This window comes from Gekko japonicus, unplaced genomic scaffold (genome assembly GCF_001447785.1).
Source record: "Gekko japonicus isolate JY-2015 unplaced genomic scaffold, Gekko_japonicus_V1.1 scaffold3486, whole genome shotgun sequence".
NCBI lineage: Eukaryota > Metazoa > Chordata > Lepidosauria > Squamata > Gekkonidae > Gekko > Gekko japonicus.
The window spans coordinates 123042-129028 of record NW_015173788.1 but is presented as its reverse complement, the minus strand read 5'-3'; positions in this window follow the sequence as shown (position 1 = coordinate 129028).

Below are 5987 nucleotides of genomic sequence, written 5' to 3'. Positions count from 1 at the left end.
AGGATGGGGGATAAATCCAATCTCCTCCTCCTCCTCTTCCTCCTCCTCCTCCTCTTCTTCTGTATTGTATTTAATCATTTCTCTAATGATAGCAATTATCAGACAGCACAGCAGTTAGGATTTTTAAGTCAGAGTGTAAAGTCTTTCAAACATCTCCTGGAGCCTGGGCAATTCCTTACGTTCATGAGGGCTGAATACTTTTTGCTTGATTCAGGGAGCTGTAGAATGTCAGACACGGGATCAGCTGCACTCTTCTCTCCCCTCCAGGAGAAGGGAGGGGGTGTGTGTGCGCTCCTGCGTACCACAAGAGGTAACCCTCTTAACGGGGGTGGGGGGCACTCAAAGTTATCTTGCCCAGAGTCGAGATCTGGATCTCTCCTGACGTATGGGGAGGGAGAGGGGAAGGGCAACCTAACTGTCCTTTTCTCTGTTACATAAAGAGGGGGGCGGGGGAAAGAAAATTATGATGTATTGTCAGTAGCATTATTGTGTTCAAATTGCCGGCTGATGATTCGAGGTTTTGTTTTCGAGTTGGGGAAGGGGGTGGGATAATGGGGATAATGAGAATGTTCAGATTTCCCGAAAGTGAAAGCGTTCTCACACAGGTACAAAGGAAGAAAGTAAATGCTATCATTAGGGAAACTCAATAGGAAGCCCAACGCTGGCTTTTGATTGGATTCCACAGGTCTATAAATCTAATAATGAACTACTCACTCAACAGGGTTCATGCTGCGGAATCGGTGAAAGCAACAGAACTGTTTTCTTTAATGAGACCATGTTAACCAAGTGCCTGTAAAGATGATTCGCTGGTCACCAAGGATACCTGTACTTGCGAGCATAAAGAAAAGGCAGAAGCGAAGGCCTGATTCACACATTACACATCAAGAACATTTGCGATGCACACAGGAAGAACATCAAGCACAATGAAGAAGCACATGTTTCTAAAAATGGGGAGTGAAGAATTGGCCATAATGCCCAGAGAGGTTTCCACTGTTCTTGATGATCATGCAAACTGTTAAGTATGACACTTAACTCGGAATGAACTACTCACTCAACAGGGTTCATGCTGCGGAATCGGTGAAAGCAACAGAACTGTTTTCTTTAATGAGACCATGTTAACCAAGTGCCTGTAAAGATGATTCGCTGGTCACCAAGGATACCTGTACTTGCGAGCATAAAGAAAAGGCAGAAGACCGACGAGGGCCTGATTCACACATTAGACATCAAGAACGTTTGCGATGCACACAGGAAGAACATCAAGCACAATGAAGAAGCACATGTTTCTAAAAACGGGGAGTGAGGAATGGGCCATAATGCCCAGAGAGGTTTCCAGTGTTCTTGATGATCATGCAAATGTCGATGGGATGCCCAAAAACGTAGTCCTACATCAGTATTTCCCTCATATGTCCTGCAATGTGCAGTAATGAAACACATCATACAGTGTCATGAAGTTGTGTGTATGATGCTTTCACTCTCATTCCCTGCTCAAACAAACATCCCTGGAGCTTACAAGCCCTGCTCAGAGGCTAGGGATGGAGTTGTTTCGGTGAGGGAGCCCACTTGCCTACCAGGAATTCCTCACTGCTGCCTGGCTCCCCTTAAATGGGGCTGAGAGAGTGTTTCTCTCAGATAGGCTGCCCCCACCCCGTGACCTTTCACCCCTCACCAATTTGGTCACCAGGAGGAGTATCCAAATGGGGCTGTTTTCATAGTGTGAGCCACAGTAAGGCAAGCACCTTCCTGATGAAGAAACGCTAAAAAGGTTAGGGCTCTTTAACTTGGAGAAATAACAACTGAGGGGTGACGTGATAAAGGTCTACGAAATGATGCATGGGATAGAGAAAGTAGAGAAAGAAGCACTTGTCTCTCTTTCTCACAATACAAAAACTTGGGGGCACTCAATGAACAGATAAAAGAAAGTATGTCTTCACCCAAAGAATAATTAACACAGAGAATTCACTGCCACAGGAAGTGGTGGCAGTTACAAGTACAGACAGCTTCAACAGGGGGTTGGATAAATATATATTAAGCAAAGATCCATCAGTGGCTATTAGCCACAAAGTATAGATGGAACACTGTTTTGGGGGCAGCAATGCTCTGTCTTCTTGGTGCTTGGGGGGTGGGGCAACAGTAGGAGGGCTTCTGGAGTTCTGGCCCTGCTTGTGGACCTCCTGATGGCACCTGGCATTTTTGCCATTGTGTGACATAGAGTGTTGGACTGGATGGCCCATTGGCCTGATCCAACATGGCTTCTCTTGTGTTCTGTGGTTTGCTACTATGTGGGTACGGTCAGACGTGCCATTTGATCTGGTGTCGTGCCAGTTCAGAAACGGGTTTTATCTGTGTGATCACACAGTCAACATCTGCCTCCCATCCCCAGCTATCGCTTTCCGGCTCAAAACCGCTTGAACCCATAGTATTTTGATACCAGGTCCCCAAGTGGTGGTTTCCTGATTCTCCAGTTCCAGTTGCACTTTTATGACATCTGATTGCTCCTCCGGTGTTGAGCCACTTCCGGTTTAAACCCCCTCCCTGCTTGAAAGCTGCCCGAGGCTTTCACTTTTTGCCCACCATTTTTTAAAAAGTGTTGGCACATAGGCGGAGCTCCGTCACCGCGTTATTAAAAACAATGTTTAAACGGTGCCTAGTTTAGCATTTAGACAAGTTGGGGATCTCACGGAGGCCATTTTCGGGTTAAACGTTTAAAGGGAAGTGTTCCTTTAAAGTTTAAAGGGAAGTGTTACAGCAGTCGGGTTGAAGAGGAAATTGCTGTTCTGCGCATGTGCAAAAATTTTAGTTCTACAGATGGCTGCCTGTGCGCATGCACAAACCGAGAGAGAGAGAGCAACAACACCAACGCGTGTGGATGGCGGGAAGCGATGTGGCTGCGCAGCGATCCGGAGCAAGGAGGTGAGTGTGATTGCGATTCTCCAGTTTAAAAAAACAACGCACCAGGGCCAGAGCAATTTAAACAGCTCCCAGCACGCCGTCTGACTGCACCCTATGAGACAGGATGCTGGACTATATGGATCACTTGTCTGATCCAGCACGGCTCTTCTTATGTTCTTATATTCTTTAATACCTGACATTGTGAGGTCCTGTTTTGTTTTTAAAACTCACATATTTTGCACTAGTAGAAATGTTATACCTAGGTAAAGGCCCGGGTGAAGTCAAATCACCTTTTGTGTACCACAACAGTTGTTTTGAATGCACAAGAATCCTATTTTGGAATTTCATTTGAGCCAGTAAATGTTAATACAATCCAACAGTTAGTAATGTTCAGTATTTCTCATGAGCTAAAGACTTTGAATTAACTATATATGTATTCAGTGCCCATCATATACATTAAGGTTCTATTTTGGTATTATATATTTGCCAAGCAATGCAGATAATTGAGAATGATGTAATTTAAGTTCCTTGAGCACCATAAAATCCACCAACAGCCCTGAGGCATAAATCTTGCAGTAGTAATTTAGAAGATTCAACCCGCACACACCCCTCCCTCAAATCCAGAGTGTGTCTATATATTCACGTGGAATTTTTAATCCCATGCCTTTTGGGTTGTAATTATGCCTTCTGAAATTGCGATCAGAAATCCACTGACGTGGTTAGCTTTGCAGGCTGAATTGAGAAATCTACTGGCTCATACTGGCTATCAAATTAGAAATATAGCTGATAGGCATGTGTATTAGAATATAATTATTACTGCCGCACTGTGATAAGAGAATATAGAGAACAGGAACTGAAGAACATTGGGACGATGCTCAACTTTTTCTCCTGCCAAGACAGGTCAATGGGAGAGTATCTGACTGATTTCCCAGAAGCCGCTGCTCCACACTCGCTCTTCCCTTTGCCCTGATTGTACGTGTCAGTTTCACACTATGCACTGTGTAGCCACCTTTTGCCCCACAGCTTCGCCCGATTTCCCCCGCGTCTACTCAATCCTGTTGTGTTTTTTTTTAAAAAGGTTTTTTTAGGGTTGAGTAGACGCAAGGGAAATTGGGCGAAGCTGTGAGGCAAAATGCGACCACACAGCACATAGTGCGAAACTGACACGTACAATCAGGGCAAAGGGAAGAGCGAGCACGGAGCAGCGGCTTGTGGGAAATCGGTCTCTGTTTGAGCTGGACTGATTATGGATTTGTCCCAGACCAGAACCTACTGATACCCTAAATCTACAACCAACAGTATGCAAAAAAATTTAGACAGCCTTGGGCTGATTACCAGGTAGTCCTGGGCTTCTCTGCACGTAGCCAGAAGTCTTCATTATGGCACAGGGCATAGTGGATAAGTCCCCATTGTGGCATGGGCTGACTGACATCATCATCTTAGCACTATGCAAGGCATGCAATAGCCCTGACATGGGAAAGGGCTACGGGACAGTGGTAAAGCATCCACTTGGCAGGCAGAAGGTCCCAGGTTCAATCCCCAGCATCTCCAGTTAAAAGAATCAGGTAGTAAGTGATGTGAAGGGCCTTTACCTGAGACCCTGGAGATCTGCTGCCAGTCTGAGTACAGAATGCTGACTCTGATAGGCCAACAATCTGATCTGGTGTAAGGCAGCGTCATGTGTTCGTTTTCAAAGACATCTCTCTGTGCCTGGCTCTATGCACATGAAACCGGTTTTGCATCCAGTCTAGATTTGTGATGACTGAAAACAGTAATGTTTCCACACACTATAACCCCAAGATCTTGTTGGTATGAATTCTTGATAGAGCTGTATTTTTTTTCCCCCATTGTGGGGGACCGCACAGTCACATTCCTGAAGCAAGTTTTCTAAAAGGCTGATTCACCCGTTGGATATGAATGACTTCCCCCCTCTAATTTGATCTTTCCTAACCTTGTCTATAGGATTATATCTAGAAACTAAACCAGGGGCATGCTGAGTGGGGCACTGTTGCCAGCTGCCACACCTTACTTGTGCTTTTGCTCATTCCTCCTGTCTCAGGTATTTCTCTTGGTTTGGAGGTGTGAGCCCTTCGACACACAGCAAAGGTAAGAGCCAAAGGGCTCTTGGACCTTGTCCATTAGCCGGTGACCTTGGACAACTGGCCTGCTGGATTCCAAAACCGGCCCCTGAGTACCGTTTATTCTTGTCATCTCTTTTTGTGTGTATTCTAGTCGATTGTATTCTTATTACTTACAACCTGCTTGGGGTTCCATTAGAGAGAATAGCAGCCAATAGATCTACTAACTTAAGTAGAGCCAGTTTGGTGTAGTGGTAAGTGTGCAGACTCTAATCTGGGAGAACCGGGTTTGATTCCCCACTCCTCCACTGGCAGCTGCTGGATGACCTTGGGCAAGCCATAGTTCTGATAAGGGCTGTTCTTGAAAAAGACCAGTTTCTGTAAGAGCTCTCTCAGTTCCACCTACCTCACAGGGTGTCTGTTGTGGGAATTGAAAAAGAAATGAATTTGTAAACCACTCTGAGACTCCAAGTGAAGGACAGGGTATAATTCCAATCTCTTCTTCTTCTTCTTCTTCTTCTTCTTCTTCTTCTTCTTCTTCTTCTTCTTCTTCTTCTTCTTCTTCTTCTTCTTCTTCTTCTTCTTCTTCTTCTTGCCAGTACCAGGTTGGGAAATTCCTGGAGATTTGTTGTGGAGTCTGGGAATGCCAGGGTTCGGGAAGAGGAGAGACCTCAGCAGGGTAGAAGCTTATAGAGTCCATCCTCCAAAGCCGCCATTTTCTTCTAGGGGAATGGATTTCTGTCATCTGGAGACCTGTTAAAATTTTAGGAGATTTCCAGGACCTACCTGGAGATTGGCAACCCTAAGCTTAACTTTAGGGTAAAATAAAAATGTAAGCAAACTAAGTCAGCGGAGATTTCCACGACTCTGGAAGATGCAGTCATGACCCTGCTCCTGGAGGGCCCAAAGCAGTTGGCTTTCATTGGTGAATTGACCACCAGCTTTGTAATAAAAGGCTGTTATAGGTCTCCCCCCCCCCCCCCAACCACATGACGTTTTTTGTTTTTGGGGTTGCACCTC